Genomic DNA, 18,884 nt, shown 5'->3' with positions numbered 1-18,884 from the left:
TGTATTAGTACATTACATAACAGTTCAAATTTGACAATACATAAAGTTTGTTTCAATACATCACATGAATTGTCTCACTACACTTGTCATCGCAGATTATATTTACAGTTTACATTTCACGTCAAACATTCTCTGGTGCACACAGTCTGTGGGGTTTTACATGGGTTCCATTTCCCTGGTATACTATGGCTGGAGGGCTTTAGACAGTGGCCTATCCTCACTGCACCATTGCGGCAGCTGTGCCAAGCTTTAGTGTGTCCCTCAGCACATAGTCCTGGACCTTGGAATGTACTAGCCTGCAACATTCGGTCATCTTTGTGCTGGAAGACCAGCAGGTTGCAGACAGACCAAATACCCTGTGTCACAGAGCTGTTCAGGATGAACCTCAACAAAAACCAGTGCACCTCTTCCCAGATCTGCTTTGCAAAAGTACATTCCAGGAGGAGGTGGGGGATCATCTCTTCCCCAAGGCAGCCACCTCAAGGGCAGAGTGCAGGGGCAGTGAGGTGTGCACGAAGGATCTGATCGAAGGGCCCTTCTCACCACCAGCCAAGCCACATCTTGGTGCTTGTTTGAGATTGTTGGCAATGAGGCATTCCGCCAAATGACTTTGGCAATCTGTTCAAGGAACTATTCAGCAGGATCCATCATTTTCTTTTCCCACAGGGCTTTGAGGATGTTATGTGTGGACTACTGCCTGATGGACCCCTGGTTCAAGGTGTTTATTTGCACAAATTTTCCCATGAGAGACAGGTAGTGCAGCGTAGTCCAACTGACTGGAGAGTTCTGCTGTAACGTGACCAAACCTATCCTTTGCAACACTGGGGACAGTGGACGAAACTTTCCATTCTGGAGACTAAGTCCGGTGGTGTGTGGGAAAGTTGGCATGATTCTCGGTGGGCAGCAGAACGGCTGAACACGAATGATCTTCCGCTTTTCAGCTCATACGAACATACAAATTAGGAGCAGGAGTAGGCCATTCGGCCCCTCGAGCCTATTCCGCTATTTAGTAAGATCATGGGTGATCTGATTGTGGCCTCAACTCCATATTCCACCTCCCCCGATAACCTTTGACTCCCTTGCTAGTAAAGAATCTATCTGCCTCTGCCTTAAAAATATTCAATGATTGTGTCTTCACTGCTCCCTGGGGGAGAGAGTTCCAAAGAATCCCAATCCTCTGGGAGAAAAAAATTCTCCACAACTCCACCTTAAATGGAAGACTCCTTATTTTTAAACTGTGTCCCCTAGTTCTAGTCTCTCCCACAAGGGGAAACATCCTTTCAGCATTCACCCTGTCAAGTCCCTTCAGGATCTTATGTTTCAATAGATCGCTTCTCATTCTTCTAAATTCCAATGGATACAGGCCCAGCCTGTCCAACCTTTCCTCATAAGATAACATCCACCCTGCCCCCATCTCAGGTATCAATCAAGTGAACTTTCTTGGAACTGCTTCTAATGCATTTACATCCTTTCTTAAATGAGAACAAAGCTGTACACTACTCCCGTAGCAAAACATCCCTACTTCACATTCCAGGTGTGGTCTCACTGTACAATTACAGCAAGACTTCTTTATTCCTGTACTCCAATGCGCTTGCAATAATTAACATGAAATTCAAGTGTATTATGATCATTAGTTCCCAATGGATTTTTTACTATGAGATTACTAATTTACTCTACCTCATTACACAATACTAGATCTAAAATAGCTTTGCCCCTAGTTTGTTCCACAATGTATTGGTCCAGGAAACTGTCACAAAAACATTCTATAAAATCATCTGCTAGACCTTTGCCAATTTAATTGATCCAGTGTAAATGAAGATTTAAGCCCCCACAATTATTACTTTGGAGCATGTAACAAATGCAATCATTCCTTGTCTATTGCTCTGTCTGATGGTATAACTACTGTTATATTACTACTCCCACCAGCATTTTCTGAATCTTGATATTCTAATCTTCACCCATACTAATTCAACTACATGATCTAGAGCACAGGTTGGGCCTATACCCACTAGAATTTAGAGGAATGAGAGGTGATCTTATTGAAACATATAAGATCCTGAGGGGACTTGACAGGACAAATACCAGGAGGATGTTTCCATTTGTAGGGGAGACTAGAACTTGGGGACATAGTTTAAGAATAAGAGGATGATGTGGAGATTTTTTTTCTTTCAGAGGGTCATTCGAGTGTGGAATTCTCTTCCCCAGAATGTACTGGAGGCTGGGTCATTAAATTTATTCAAGGCTGAGTTAGACAGATTTTTGTTAGACAACGGAGTCAAGAGTTCTGGGGGGCAGACAGGAAAGTGGAGCTGAGACCACCACCAGATCAGCCATGATCTTATTGAATGGTGGAGCAGGCTCAAAGGGCTGAATGGCCTACTCCTACTCTTAAGTCCTATGCTCTTATGTTCCTATGACCTAATGTCCTCACTAATGTCCTCATGTCATCCTTCACTATCAGAACTACCCCCCCCTTTCCATTTATGTCCGTCTTTCTGGAGTATTGTGTACCCAAGAATACTTATTTCCCAACCTTGGTCATCATGCAATCATGTTTCTGTAAGGGCAATTCAATCTAAACCATTTCTCTCTATTTGTGCCATTTAGTTAATTTATCCTATTGTGGCTGCTTCGCACATTCAGATAAAATGCCTTTAATTTCATTTTTTTGCTATTATTCCCTGCATGGACCTTTTTAGCTGATGCACAATTACTGATCAGCTCTCTGTCCCTTCCTGCCCCACTCAGCTTGTCTTTACCCACAGTGCTACACTATTCTGTAGCCTCGACTTTTCTCTGTGGATTTCTAGATCTTCCTTCACCCAAAGACCAACCCACAGCCCTACTTATATGATTCACCAGGTCACTGATCCCAGCCCGGTCAATGTGAAGCCCATCCCAATGAAAAAACTTGCTCTTTCCTGAGTGCTGATGCCAGTGCCCCATGAATCAAAACCTCTTTTTCCCACACCACTCTTTGAGTCACATGTTTAATTCTCTAATCTGCTTGACCCTAAGTCGATTGGCCCATGGCTCAGGTAACAATCTGGATGTTCTGTGTTTTAATTTGGACATTAACTCCTCAAACACTCCTAGTAGAACATCATCCCTAGTTCTACCTATGTCATTGGTACACACCCTTACTCTCCCACTCCAAGTTCATTTCCAGCCATGAGGAGATGTCCTTAACCCAGGCATCAGGCAAGCAACACAGCCGTCCAAGCTTCCAGTCATGGCTGCGGAGAACAGTATCTATCCTCTTGACTACACTGTTCCCTATTGCTACCTCATTCCTTTCTGCTCCCTTCACTTGAATGGCATCCTGCACCATGGTACTACGGTCAGTTTGCTTATCCACCCTACAGCCCTTCTCCTCATCCACACAAGTAGCAAGCACCTTGTGCCTGTTGATCAAAGTCAGAGATGGAGGCTCCTCCATCACTATATTCTGGATTCTCATACCTATCTGACTCGCAGTCACATCCTCCTGACTCTGATCATTGACCAACTCTGAAGGTTTACCTAGCCAAAGGGTGTTACTGCATCCTGGAGCCAAGTGTGCAGGTAACTCTGTCCCTCTCTGATGCTCCATAATGTCTGCAACTCAGACTCCAGCTTAGTAACTCTGAACCAAAGTTGCTCAAGCCACGAACAGTTACCGCAAGTATCGCAATGCATATCACAAGTTCCCAAATGCTGCAGTCAAGGCACACAACAATCCCTACCAAGTCTATCTAACCTTATTTATTTAATTAGTCAATTAGCTATTAATTTACACAGCTAAAGTAATAGCAAGTCTCTTAACTTGGAGAGAATAGAACATTCAACAGCTACTGGAGGCTAAAAAAAATGTAGGAAAAGCAGCACCTTTGAAATCCCAGCCATACCAAATTCCTGACTTGAACTTGTTCCTCATCGCACTCAGTCCTTGTCACCTCACTCTGTCCTCCAAGTCTGTGCAATAGCAAAACCTGTTTGTTTTTATAGAGGGCTGATGACTCACACCCAAGTTGCAATTGATAAATCAGCTTCCTGTTACAGTGGGAAGGCAGTGGCATAGTTGTAATGTCACCGGACTGGTAATCCAGAGGCCCAGGATAATTTAATGGTGGGATTAAATTGAATTTATAAATCTGGAATTAAAAACTAATCTTGCTAATAGTGACCATGAAACCACTGTTGATTGTCATAGCAACCCACCTGGTTCACTAATGCTGTTTAGGGAAGGAAATCTGCTGTTCTTACCTGACCTGGCCTACCTCTGGCTGCAGATCTGCAGTAATGTGGTTGACTCTTAAATGCCCCTGAAGTGGCCTAGCAAGCCATTCAGTTGTATTAAATTGCTATAAAGTCTACAAAATGGAACGAAACCAGATGGATCAACTGAGGCACCGGAAACAACAACAGCACACCCAACCCTGTTGACACTTACTAAACATCTGGATTCTTCTGCCAAAATTGGGAGAGCTGTCCAACAGATTAGACAAGCAACAGCCTGACATAGTCAGACTCACAGAACCATACCTTATGGATAATGCCCCAGACACCACCAACACCATCTCTGGGTATGGCCTGTCCCATCTGCAGCACAGACCCACCAGAGGTGGCGGCACAGTGGTATACAAAAAATAGGGAGATGCCCTGGGAGTTCTCAACATTGACTCTAGACCTCATGAAGTCTCATGGCATCAGGTCAAACATGGGCAAGGAAATCTCCTGCTGATTACCACCAAGCAATTCTCCAAAGCTGATGAATCACTACTGCTCCAGGTGGTGCAGCCCTTGGAAGAAGTACTGAGGGTGGCAAGGGCACAGAATGTACTCTGGGTGGGGGGCTTCAATGGCCATCACCAAGAGTGGCTCAGCACTGCCATTCCTGACCGAGCTGGCCGAGTCTTAAAGAAGATAGCTGTGAGACTGGGTCTGCGGTAGCTGGAGAAAGAATCAACAAGAAAGAAAAGCATACTCAACCTTCGTCCTCACGAATCCACCTGTCACAGATGCACCTGTTCATGAGACAGCCATTGTGAAGACGAAATCTCTCCTTCACATTGAGGATACTCTTCATCATGTTGTGTAGCACCACTACCATGCTAAATGGATAGATTTAGAACCTATCCAAATATTCAAGTCTGGGCATAAATGAGGTGCTGTGAGCCAACAGCAGCAGCAGAATTGTATTACGATGACAATCTGTAACCTCATGGCCCAGCATATTCCCCAGTCTACCATTACCACCAAGCCAGGGGATCAACCCTAGTTCAATGAAGAGTGCAGGAGGGCATGCCAGAAGCAGCACCAGGCAGTCCTAAAAATGAGGTGTCAACCTGGTGAAGCTATAAAACAGGGTAACTTGCATACCAAAGAGTTGAATCAGTGTGCGATAGGCAGAGCTAAGCGAACCCACAATCAACGAATTAGATCTAAGCTCTGCAGTCCCATCACATCCAGTCGTGAATGGTGGTGGACAATTAAACAACTCACTGGAGGAGTAAGCTCCATAAATATCCTCATCCTCAATCATGGGGGAGCCCAGCATATCAGTGCAAAAAATAAGGCTGAAGCATTTGCAACAGCCTTCAGCCAGAAGTGCAAAGTGGATAATCCATTTTGGTCTCCTCCTGAGGTCCACAGCATCACAGATGCCAGTCTTCAGCCAATTTGATTCGCTCCATGTGATATCAAGAAATGGCTGAAGGCACTGGATACAAAGGCTATGGGCCCTGACAATATTCCAGCAATAGTACTGAAGACTTGTGCTCCAGAACTTGCCGCACCCCTAGCCAAGCTGTTCCAGTACAGCTACATCACGGGCAATGTGGAAAATTGCCCAGGTATGTCCTGTACACAAAAAGCAGGACAAATCCAACCCGGCCAATTACCGCCCATCAGTCTACTCTTGATCATCAGTAAAGTAATGGAAGGGTCATCAACAGTGCTATCAAGCGGCACTTGCTTAGCAATAACCTGCTCACTGATGCTCAGTTTTGGCTCCGCCAGGGCTACTCAGCTCCTGACCTCATTACAGACTTGGTCCAAATATGGACAAAAGAGCTGAACTCCCGAGGTGAGGTGAGAGTGACTGCCCTTGACATCAAGGCTGCATTTGACCGAGTGTGGCATCAAGAAGCCTGAGCAAAGCTGTAACCAATGGGAATCAGGGAAAACCACTCTGCTGGTTAAAGTCATATCGGGCACAAAGGAAGATGGTTGTAGTTGTGGTTGTTGAAGGTCAATCACCTCAGTTCCAGGACATCACTGCAGGAGTTCCTCAGGGTAGTGTCCTAGGCCCAACCATCTTCAGCTGCTTCATCAATGACCTTCCCTCCATCATAAGGTCAGAAGTGGGGATGTTCCCTGATGATTGCACAACGTTCAGCACCATTCGTGACTCCAGCAGTCCATGTCCAAATGCAGCAAGACCTGGACAATATTCAGGCCTGAGCTGACAAATGGCAAGTAACATTTGTGCCACACAAGTGCCAGGCAATGACCATCTCCAACAAGAGAGAATCCAACCATTGCCCCTTGACATTCAATGGCATTACGATCACTGGATCCCCCATTATCGACATCCTGGGGATTACCATTGACCAAAAACTGAGCTGGACTAACCATATAAATACTGCGGCTCCAAGAGCAGGTCAGATGCTAGGGACCCTGCAGAAAGTAGCTCACATCCTGACTCTCCAAAGCTTATTCTCCATCTACAAGGCACAAGTCAGGAGTGATGGAATATTCTCCACTTGCCTGGATGAGTGCAGCTCCAACAACACTCAAGAAACCATCCAGGACAAAGCAGCCCTCTTGATTGGCACCCCATCAACCACCTTAAACTTTCACTCCCTCCACCACCGTGCACAGTAGCAGCAGTGTGTACCATCTACAAGGTGCAGTGCAGCAACTCACCCAGGCTCCTTCAACAGCACCTTCCAAACCCACCACCGCTACCATCTAGAAAGACAAGGGCAGCAGATGCATGGGAACAGCACCACCTGGAAGCTATCCTCCAAGCCACTCACCATCCTGGTTGAGAAATATATCGCAGCTCCTTCACTGTCATTAGGTCAAAATCCTGGGACTCCCTACCTCATAGCACATGGACTGCAGCGTTCAAGAAGGCAGCTCACCACCACCTTCTCAAGGGGACTTAGGAATGGCAATAGTCAGCGATGCCCACATCCCATGAAAAAAATAATAAAAATAATTAGCACTTATTTAGGCAACCTGTTCCGATTGATTGAGAGACAACTGCGATTGCTATTCAATTTATGTTAATCTAAACTTGTTGACAAGCGTGCAGTTTTAAAGTTCTAAGTCCGAGTCTGACTGTTAACCTAAATTTTAGCTTGAGAAAAGCTTATCAGAGATATCAGCTCTCTTTTTTATTCATCCACAGGATGTGGGCTTCGCTGGGTGGACTAGAGTTTATTGCCCATTCCTAATTGCCCTTGAGAAGGTGGTGGTGAGTTGCCTTCTTGAACCACTGCAGAACATGTGGTGTAGGTACACCCACAGTGCTGTTAGGAAGGGAGTTCCTGGATTTTGACCCAGTGACAGTGAAGGAACGGTGATATATTTGCAAGTCAGGATGGTGAGTAGCTTGGAGGGGAACTTCCAAGTTGTGGTGTTCCCATCTATCTGCTGCCCTTGTCCTTCTCAACGGTAGTGGTCTGTCCCTTTACCTCCTTCTCCACCTTGAAGACACTCATTAAGACCTACCTCTTTGACCAAGCTTTTTCTCATCTGGCCTGATATCTTTTTAGTAGTTTAGAAACCTTGCTCTTGTGAAGTATCTTGTGAAGTTAAAGGTGATATACAAATGTATGTTATTGGTTTAAAGTGGTACAGAGCATATTTGTTTGGCTCTGGTTAAGTTTGGTCAACGAGTCACACACGGGTGAGGGATAGTTTTTGGCTGTAATTTAAATCTGACATTTATTATTAAGGTGCTTTCCCAGTCTTGGCCAGCAAAACAGAAAAGAGGGAAAGAACCAGAGAGTGGTAATGTCAGTCAGAGCTGACTGCTGGAATGCCTGTAACATTTCAGTTTCTTGAGGGAGAAGTTCACTGATTGTGAGTTTAAGGGAAAGCATACTTCTGACAGTGGAATGAGAATTAGAAGAGCAGGCAACACTTTCATTCCAATGACGCTATACATAAACAAGCAGTCTGACATGCAAGTGACACATTTGCAATTAAAATGGTGACTTGCATGAACAGAGACTTAACTCATCCCCTTCCATTAGAAGTGGGGATGTCCTTTGATATAAGCAGTGAGCATTAGCCAGAGTGTAACGCCAAAATAACAACGAGTTCAATGCATCTCCATTGCTCATGTATAAATTGTCCAACAACTTATGGTGGGGAGGAGACACTTTGTGAAATTGAATTGTCAGAATTTGCTGGTCAATTTGCATCATTACCCTCATGGGAACATGAGTTTGCCATCAGCTTCACTGAGAGTTTGAAAAAATTGCTGCATTTGTTGAGGAGGTGATGGCGCAGTGGCATTGTCACTGAACTAGTAATCCAGAAACCCATGCTTTGGGGATCCGGGTTTGAATCCCACCAGATAGCGAAATTTGAATTCAATTAAAAGTCTAATGACCATGAAACCATTGTTAATTGTCGTAAAAACCTACCTGGTTCACTAATGCCCCTTTAGGGAATGAAATCTGTGACCTTACCTGGCTTGGCTTACAGGTGACTCCAGATCCACAGCAATTGACTTTGAAATGGCCTAGCAATCTACTCGGTATATCAAACCACATCAATGCAAAAGATAAGGCTGAAGCATTTGCTACAATCTTCAGCCAGAAATACAGAGTGGATGATTCATCTCAGCCTCCTCCGGAGGTTCCCAGTATGACAGATGCCAGTCTTCAGCCAGTTCAATTCACTCCATGTGATATCAAGAAATGGCTGAAGTCACTGGACACTCAATGGGCCCTGCCATGCACCTAGCGAAGCTCTTCCAGTACAGCTACAACAACCAGCATCTACACACTAATATGGAAAATTGCCAAGGTATGTCCTGTACTCAAAAAGCAGGACAAATCCAACCCTGCCAATTACCGCCCCATCAGTCTACTTTCGATCATCAGTAAAGTGAGTGATGGAAGGGGTCATCAACAGTGTTATCAAATGGCACTTGCTTAGCAATAACCTACTCACTGATGCCTAGTTTGCATTTCTCCGAGCCATTCAGCTCCTGACCTCATTACAGCCTTGGTTCAAACATGGACAAAAGAGCTGAAACCTTGAGGTGAGGTAAGAGTGTCTGCCCTTGACATCAAGGCAGCATTTGACTGAGTGTAGCATCAAGAAGCACTAGCAAAATGGGAATCAGGGGAAAACTCTCCACTGGTTGGAGTCATACCTAGCATAAAGGAAAATGGTTGTGGTTGTTGGAGGTCACTCATCTCAGCTCCAGGACATCACTGCAGGAGTTCCTCAGGGTAGTGTCCCAGGCCCAACCATCTTCAGCTGCTTCATCAATGACCTTCCTTCCATCTTAAGGTCAAAAGTGGGCACGTTCGCTGATGATTGCACGATGTTCAGCACCCTTCGTGATTCCTCAGATACTGAATCAGTCCATATCCAAATGCAGTAAGACCCAGATAATCTCCAGGCTTAGGCTGACAAGTGGCAAGTAACATTCACCCAACACAAGTGCCAGGCAATGACCATCTCCGACAAGAGAGAATATAACCATCGCCCCCTGACTCTCCAACAACATTCAAGAAGCTAGACACCATCTGGGACAAAGCAGCCTGCTTGATTGGCACCACATCCACAAACATTCACTCTCTCAACAACTGACGCAGAGAGGCAGCAGTGTGTACCATCTACAAGATGCACAGCAGCAACTCACCAAGGCTCCTCAGTTAGCACCTTTCAAACCCATGACCATTATCATCTAGAAGAACAAGGACAACAGATAGATGGGTACGTCACCGCCTGGAAGTTCCCCTCCAAGCCACTCACCATCCTGATTTGGAAACATATCGCCGTTCCTTCACTGTCACTGGGCCAAAACCCTGGAACTCCCTCCCTAACAGCACTGTGGGTGTACCTACACCACATGGACTACAGCAGTTCAAGAAGGCAGCTCACCACCACCTTCTCAAGGGCAATTAGGGATGGGCAACAAATGCCAGCCCAGCCAGTGAAGCCCACATGCCTTGAATGAATAAAAAATGAATACCATTTAAATTCATCATAAAAAATTAGAGCTGGTGCTTAACAGTGTTCTGTTTTAATAAAGAAATTCATATTCCTGCTCATGCCACTCAAGCTCTCTTGCCCAGAAAAGGAACAGCGGAAATTTTGGACTCTCATTCCTACACACAGTAAACTGTCCTTAGAGATTTTTAGAATTTAAAATATAATTCTAAAAAAATATTTTCTTACTTTTCCTTCAAACTGCCTCTTTTTCTCTTTTGCTCTCTCTTATTTCCTTTTTGTACCTGCTTTGACTCTAATTCACTCTATTTCCCATTCTTTTGTTCCTGATTGTTCTCTATCCTTAAATCTCATTATTTAAGGAGATAGATTGTTGGTGGCATTGTTTTACCAAGTTCCCATTAACCAGACTGTGCTGTTATCAACTCATGCTTCCAACAACTTGTAGGAGAAATTAATTTCAAGCTGAAGGAAGAGAAGCCTAACTAATAGTCATTTGGTAGTACAAAACTTGAGTGTTGCTGAAAAAAGAGGCGTGTTGAAGCTTTTCATCTTGAACTCATCAGGACACTTCACAAAAATACCATTATAAGGGGAAAACAACAATTTATACCGTATGAGAAGAGAGTGCTGATCAGTTGTTAAGTGGACTCTGATTGATAGAGGCATAGTTGTGGAGAATGCACCAGTGATGGTGACTGACAGTTAACTGCCAAGCATTATTTGAAATTTAAACCTTGATTGGTCAAGGCATTGCGGTCAGGGCATTGGTGAAACCACACCTTGAATACTGTGCGCAGTTTTGGTCACCTTATTTAAGGAAGGATGTAAATGTATGGGAGGCAGTTCAAAGGAGGTTTACTAGATTGATACCTGGAATGAATGGGTTGTCTTATGGGGAAATGTTGGTTAGACTGGGCTTGTTTCCACTGGAGTTTAGAAGAGTGAGGGGTGATTTGATTGAAGTATACAAGACCCTGAAAGGCATTGACAAGATGGATGTTGAAAGGATATTTCTTCTTGTGGGTGAGTCCAGACTAGAGGGCACTGCTTTAAAATTAGGGCTCGCCCTTTTGGGACAAAGATGAGGAGAGACCTTTTCTCTCAGAAGGTTGTGCGACTTTGGAATTCTCTGCCTCAGAAGGTGGTGGAGGCAGGTTCATTGAATATTTTTAAGGCAGAGATTGATAGATTCTTGTTAGGCAAAGGAATCAAAGGTTATCGAGGGTAGATGGGAATGTGGAAATCAAAACACAAGATCATCAGCCATGACCTTATTGAATGGCAGAGCAGGCTCAAAGGGCCGAATAGTCTACCCCTGCTCCTATTTCTTATGTCCTTATGAGTCAGCAAATGGCTGTCACTCATTTTGTTTAGCTGAAACAGGCGCAATGTGTGTACATATTCTATCTGTCTGCAAAGAACAGGGCCTACATATGTAGCTTCCGGTATTCTTACAAAGTGTCCTGATGAGTGCAAGGTGAAAAACTTCAACATGTCTCTTTTTTTTAGCAATACTAAAGTCTAACTAATGGGCACAATACGAAATGCCCCACTACAGCAAACTCTGGGCCTTTATTTTCCAGTTTTTCTTGATGATTTGACACCACTGCGCTATTTAGTATTGAAAACGGAAGGAAAATAGAGTATTAATCTTTGTCTTTACTCCAGGAAGTTACCAAGACCATGGCCGGAATCTCCCCCACAGCGGGGCCAGTGAGTGGCTCCCCAACAGCGGGGCCAGTGAGTGGCTCCCCCACAGTGGGGCCAGTGAGTGGCTCCCCAACAGCGGGGCCAGTGAGTGGCTCCCCCACAGCGGGGCCAGTGAGTGGCTCCCCCACAGTGGGGCCAGTGAGTGGCTCCCCCACAGTGGGGCCAGCGAGCCATTGAAATCTCCATTCACATCGGTGGGACTGGAAGAATGAGTGGCTGGAGAATTCCGGTCCACGTCTATGTTTCATCTTAAGTTTCAGTTTGATTCCGGCAGCCACAAACATTTTTTCCAGATTATCCCCTCTTCAAATACCCCAATTTATTTCAGACAACTTTTTAAAATGATTACTTAAATTATATTACAACTAACATTTCACTTATATAAAACAAAAACAAAAATAAAAATACCTGGAAAAACTCAGCAGGTCTGACAGCATCTGCGGAGAGGAACACAATTAACGTTTCGAGTCCGGATAACTCTTTAACAGAATGAAGGAAAAATAGAAGAGAGGTGAAATATAAGATGGTTTAAGGGGGGGAGGGGGGGGGGAACAAGTAGAGCTGGAGAGAGGGCCAGTGATAGGTAGAGGCAAAGAAGAGATTGCCAAAGATGTCATACACAAAAGGACAAAGAGGTGTTGAAGGTGGTGATATTAGCTAAGATATGTGCCACTTGGTGACATTAAGGGTAGAAAGCAGGACGAACAAGGTACAGACAGCTCTAGTGGGGGTGGGGTGGGGGGAAGGGATTGAAATAGGCTAAAAGGTGGAGATAAAACAATGGATGGAAATACCTTTAAAAATAATGGAAATAGGTGGGAAAAGAAAAATCTATATAAATTATTGGAAAAAAGGGGGGATCGGAAAAGGGGTGGGGATGGAGGAGAGAGTTTATGATCTAAAGTTGTTGAACTCAATATTCAGTCCGGAAGGCTGTAAAGTGCCTAGTCGGAAGATGAAGTGCTATTCCTCCAGTTTGCATTGTGCTTCACTGGAACAATGCAGCAAGCCAAGGATGGACATTTGGGCATGAGAGCAGAGCGGTGCGTTGAAACGGCAAGCAACAGGGAGGTCTGGGTAATGCTTGCAGACAGACTGAAGGTGTTCCGCAAAGCGGTCACCCAGTCTGCGTTTGGTCTCCAATGTAGAGGAAACCGCATTGGGAGCAGTGAATGCAATAGACTAAATTGAGGGAAGTGCAAGTGAAATGCTGCTTCACTTGAAAGGAGTGTTTGAGCCCTTGGACGGTGAGGCGAAGGGAAGTAAAGGGTCCATCTTCTGCGGTTGCATGGGGAGGTGCCGTGGGAGGGGGTTGAGGTGTAGGGGGTGATGGAGGAGTGGACCAGGGTGTCCTGGAGGGAACGATCCCTGCGGAATGCCGCCAGGGGGGGTGAAGTGAAGATGCATTTGGTGGTGGCGTCATGCTGGAGTTGGCGGAAATGGCGGAGGATGAACCTTTGAATGCGGAGGCTATTGGGGTGATAAGTGAGGACAAGGGGGACCCTATCATGTTTCTGGGAGGGAGAGGAAGGTGTGAGGGCGGATGCGCGGGAGATGGGCCGGACACGGTTGAGGGCCCTATCAACCACCGTGGGTGGAAAACCTCGGTTAAGGAAGAAGGAGGACATGTCAGAGGAACTGTTTTTGAAAGTGGCATCATCAGAACAGATGCGACGGAGGCGAAGGAACTGAGAGAATGGGATGGAGTCCTTACAGGAAGCAGGGTGTGAGGAGCTGTAGTCGAGGTAGCTGTGGGAGTCGGTAGGCTTGTAATGAATATTGGTGGACAGTCTATCACCAGAAATTGAGACAGAGAGGTCAAGGAAGGGAAGGGAAGTGTCAGAGATGGACCATGTGAAAATGATGGAGGGGTGGAAATTGGAAGCAAAATTAATCAATTTTTCCAGGTCCAGAGCATGAAGCAGCACCGAAGCAGTCATCAATGTACCGGAGAAAGAGTTGTGGGAGGGGGCCTGAGTAGGACTGGAACAAGGAATGTTCCACATACCCCATAAAGAGACAGGCATAACTGGGGCCCATGCAGGTACCCATAGCCACACCTTTTATTTGGAGGAAGTGAGAGGAGTTTAAGGAGAAATTGTTCAGTGAGAGAACAAGTTCAGCCAGACGGAGGAGAGTGGTGGTGGATGGGGATTGTTCGGGCCTCTGTTCGAGACAGAAGTGGAGAGCCCTCGGACCATTCTGGTGGGGGATGAACGTGTAGAGTGATTGGACGTCCTTGGTGAAGAGGAGGTGGTTGAGGCCAGGGAACTGGAAATTATTGATATGATATAGGGTGTCAGAGGAATCATGGATGTAGGTGGGAAGGGACAGGACAAGGGGAGAGAGAAGGGAGTCAAGATAGCAAGAAATGAGTTCCGTGGGGCAGGAACAGGCTGACACGATCGGTCTGCCAGGACAGTCCTGTTTGTGGATTTTGGAGGGGAGGTAGAAGCGGGCCGTCCGAGGTTGGGAGACTATGAGGTTGGATGCTGTGGAAGGAAGATCTCCAGAGGAGATGAGGTCAGTGACAGTCCTGGAAACAATGGCTTGATGTTCAGTGGTGGGGCCATGGTCCAGGGGGAGATAGGAGGAAATGTCTGCGAGTTGACTCTCAGCCTCTGCGAGGTAGGGGTCAGTGCGCCAGACTGTATAGTTTTGTTAAAAGTTTACACTTTAACCTGGGTTTCAACTGCAAAAATCTTTGAATCCATTTAAAGGTCCCAGTGATGCCTTTCATTCTTCTTAGTTGAGGAATTCCATTGGATCTCAGTCTGTCTTCCATGAAACAGTTGATAGAAGAGACGCTTGTTGTCTTATGAGGAAACTTTACATGATAAATCAAAGCTTATGGTGTTCTAGGTATCAAGCATGACCTTGTCACCATTTAAGAGGTACCTAATAGCATGAACATACCTTGCTACCACCCTCATTTCCTGAAATTATTCACTCGTACCACAACATAGTTCAATGGCTCCCAGTTAAGCAACAACTGAGTTTTAAAAATAACTTAAACAAAAACAAAAATAGCTGGAAAAACTCAGCAGGCCTGACAGCATCTGCGGAGAGGAACACAATTAACGTTTCGAGTCCAGATGACTCTTCTGCCTTGTTTTCAAATCCCTCCGTGGCCTCAACCCTCTCTACCTCTGCAATTTTCTTCAGCCCCACAACCCTTCCAGATATCAATGTTTCTGAAATCCTGGGCTCTTGTGCATCCCTGATTTTAATAGCTTCACCATTGGCAGCCGTGCCTTCTGCTGCTAAGGCCCTAAGCTCTGGAAATTCCCTTCCTAATCCTCTCTGCTTCTCCACCTATCTATCCTCCTGTAAGAAGCTCCTTAAAACTTACCTCTTTAGCCAAGCTTTTAGTCATCAACCCTAATAACTCTTTATGTGATTTGGTGTCATATTTTGTTTTATAATATTCTTGTGAAGTGACTTGTGATGTTTTACTACCTTAAAGGCTCTTGGGAAATGATGTTTGATGTTGTTGTCATTCAATGGGTGCCATTGTTGTCTGTAATTCAATGGGCATCAGTTCTCTGATTTTTTTTGTAGTGATATTGATCAAGAGATAAACATTAGCTAAGAATCACTGCTCTTCTTTAAACCGTGCCATGGATTTTTACATTTAAGTGAGGGACTAGATGGGGCCTCAGTTTAACATCTTATCCAATATATTGCACCTAAAGGTTCGCCCTAGATCATGTGATTAAGGCTCCGGAGTGGTACTTGAACCTGGGAGCTTCTGAATTAGGCGAGAATGCTGCCACTGAGTTACAGCTAACACCTCCTCCAAGTTGTAAGAGGGAGCACTTTGTGAATGACGGAGGCTGATTTGAACCAATTTGTGAGCTCTGGCATTTTGAGCACACGGGGCCAGCTTATGAGTAGGCATGGAATCATCTTCATCTCTAGAGGCCCACTCTGATACTGAGCAAATATTCACCACCTCTCTTACTCCTTTCACTGGCAAAATACTGAAAAATAGAAACATGTTTAAACAAATTAAGGAAGTGGGAGTGTAATTCTTTCAATTTTTAATTTAAAGATCATTGATAAATATTTATTTAAATGGTGCTAGACTTCACCTCGTTGGAAGATTTGCGTAATTAATAAGGCTTAAGTTATCAAGTTATATACTTTACATAAGCTTAGAGATGAAAAGTCTTAATTTGTGTATACTGTTGAAATGTTGTTAAGGGAGCCTGTAAGTTGGCAAAAACAAAAAGCTAAAAGCTACTGCGGATGCTGGAAATCCAAAACAAAAACAGAATTACCTGGAAAAACTCAGCAGGTCTGGCAGCATCGGCGGAGAAGAAATCAGTTAACGTTTCGAGCCTTCATAGCCGAAGGGCCATGAAGGCTCGAAACGTTAACTGTAAGTTGGCATCTCTTTAAGTGTAGCTTTAAGAAAGAATACATGGAGTTATAGCTCAGACACATTTTGCACATTTGGGCTCCAGTGAGTCTAGCATTCGCAGTAAACCAAAGTCAAGACTGGAATACTGCTTGGCTAGAAGAATGGTCTCAACATGGGTCTCCTGTCAAAAGGGTACAAGTTGAGGTTAGATTGGTGTCCATCATCTGATGGGAGATGAAGCAATTTTATTTTATATAGCAAGTTGTCATAACCTGGATGGAAATGCCTGACAGGATGCTGGGAGCAGATTCAATAGAACTTTCAAAGGGGAATTGGATAAATACTTGAAAAGGAAACATTTTTAGGGCTGTGGAGAAAGAGAAGGGGTGGGACTAATTGGATAGCTGTTTCAAAGAGCTGACATGGGCATGATAGGCTGAATGGCCTCCTTTTATTTTGCATGATTCTATGATTTAATGGTCATTTTTCCGGTGCACAAAAGACCAGATTCAATTTCACAACTACGGTGGGATCCAAACTCATGGTCAGCAGTCTAGTCCCACAACTATTATACTACTGCACCCAATTCCACTGTGCCAGCAATACGAGAAACAGTTCTAGGTGCCTGCTTTTATTTCATGTCTTTCCTTGATGACATCAAAGTACTGCAGGAAGTAAACTACTCTGGGGTCCCATGCATACTGATGTTATAAATGTACTCGTTATTAATTCTAGAACTACAACCACTGTGCAAAATGGAGAAGCTTTTTTTTTCCATGACCTTCGGTGCCCAGGATAAACATGACTCAGCTCTTTATATCTTAAACAGCTATCCCTTTAATTTAACATGAGTCTTTTGTATGACGGAAAAGTTTATTATGGGATATCTAGTTTGGCTATCCATTTGGTGGCCTTCTAAGGTGCCAAGTGGAAAGATGAATTGCCTCCTAGAACAAATATGATGTGAAGTATTCCATGGTCTGGGACTCATGGCCACAATCATACTTTGGATCATCCTTCTTCTTCCACTTATGGAGCAGTTGGCCGCTCTATCCATGTCCTCTGTGGATTCGGTTGAGTACTTTCCACTATCTTAGATGGGACTCGTAATCAGGGACCCCTGCTCTTTGGTCAGTGATGAGGTGCCTTTATGTGCTGAATGTGTCCCAAGATTCTGTCCATCTGGATGCTGGGCTGATAGCAGTTGCATGAATATTAGCTGCTGTTCCCAGAATGACTGCCATGATTTTAAGCATTTTTTGGGTGGTAGGCTTTGTGAGTCCGATGGTGAATGGCTGGCAGGGTAATGTGGCCCAACACCAAGAGCAACTCAGTTGGAGTGGGCTAAGCATCTTTGACACTGCCACCATGGCAGTGTTTAGCTGCACATTCACGATCTTTGTGTGGCAGTTGTCAGGCCATAAGACAAAGCCATATTCTGCAATGCCATAGACAGGGCCACTTTTGCAGTACAATGTTCTGAGTGATAAGTGTGTTCGCTCATAGTATTCCAGTGAGTTTCTGGACCAGGTTCATCCTGGTTTTCATCTTTTGGTCATGGTTGATGAGATGAGGCCAAATAGGTGAAACTCCCGCCCAGGGTGACACCCAAACGCTTTGGATAGCTGTCATGGTTAAGTCGCCCTCTTCAGAAGGAAATGTTGAGTTCTTCCCTTGTGCCATTATTGTTCAGATGGAATGCCAACACAACTGTCTTCATTGGATTGGGACAGAGGTGCCAGGTGCAGAAGTAGCATTCCAGCGCATCCAAGTCACTGGTGAGCATCGCATTTGTTTCCTCCAGCATTAGCGACAGTGTCAGCAGCATAGATGAAATTCCGGGATTTGATGCAGGGCATGTCCGCTGGATAGTTGTTCAGAAAGGCCAGTGTGAGCACCCATCCCTGTGGCAGGGGAGTTAATGACAATCACACCTGGCCTCCCTGTTTGTGGTAGTTCACTGAGAACTTGCCAGCTAATGTCATCAAGAAGATGACTAAATACCCAAAAGTGACTTCCTGGTCTAAAAAGCATGAAAGCATTGAATATTTGACAAGGTGTTTGATCAGCAGACAAATCTGGCCTGCTTTCATGATGTCATGGCCCGGATTCAGTCATTCGTTATGCTAATGATTGCTTGGCAGCTTGGAGAGTCTCTTTGAAATGTAAATATTTGCAGGATCCACAGACTGGGGCAACAGGTAAACCATCCATGAATATATATGACAATTGCATTTTTTAAATGATAACTTTGCTTTCCCTGAAATTCCACAGGTATTCGACAGGTCTTCCACTGTAAATCTAATGGGAACCCAGTGCAGCTGAAACAGAATTCTTCTGAGCAGTGGCATTGACCGTCGGAATGCCCCCACCCCGCTCCTACTTTTTTGCGCTGCGACCAAGTTCCGCGTTTCTGGCCCAGACTTCCGATCCTGGCTCCTTCGATGTGGAGCACAGCTGAAATCCAACTGTTTCCTTGTAGGGCAGGATCAGTGGGGGAAGACAGACCATGCCCCGTTTTAATGGCACTGCCATTTTCTGGTAAATTACCGTTTGAATATCCCAAAACTTATGTTAATTGTGCTACTTCCAACTCTGTTTTTCACAGTAGAAAATA

The sequence above is a fragment of the Cetorhinus maximus genome, chromosome 19 (genome assembly GCF_964194155.1).
Source record: "Cetorhinus maximus chromosome 19, sCetMax3.hap1.1, whole genome shotgun sequence".
Taxonomy (NCBI): Eukaryota; Metazoa; Chordata; class Chondrichthyes; order Lamniformes; family Cetorhinidae; genus Cetorhinus; species Cetorhinus maximus.
This window is presented reverse-complemented; position numbering follows the sequence as displayed.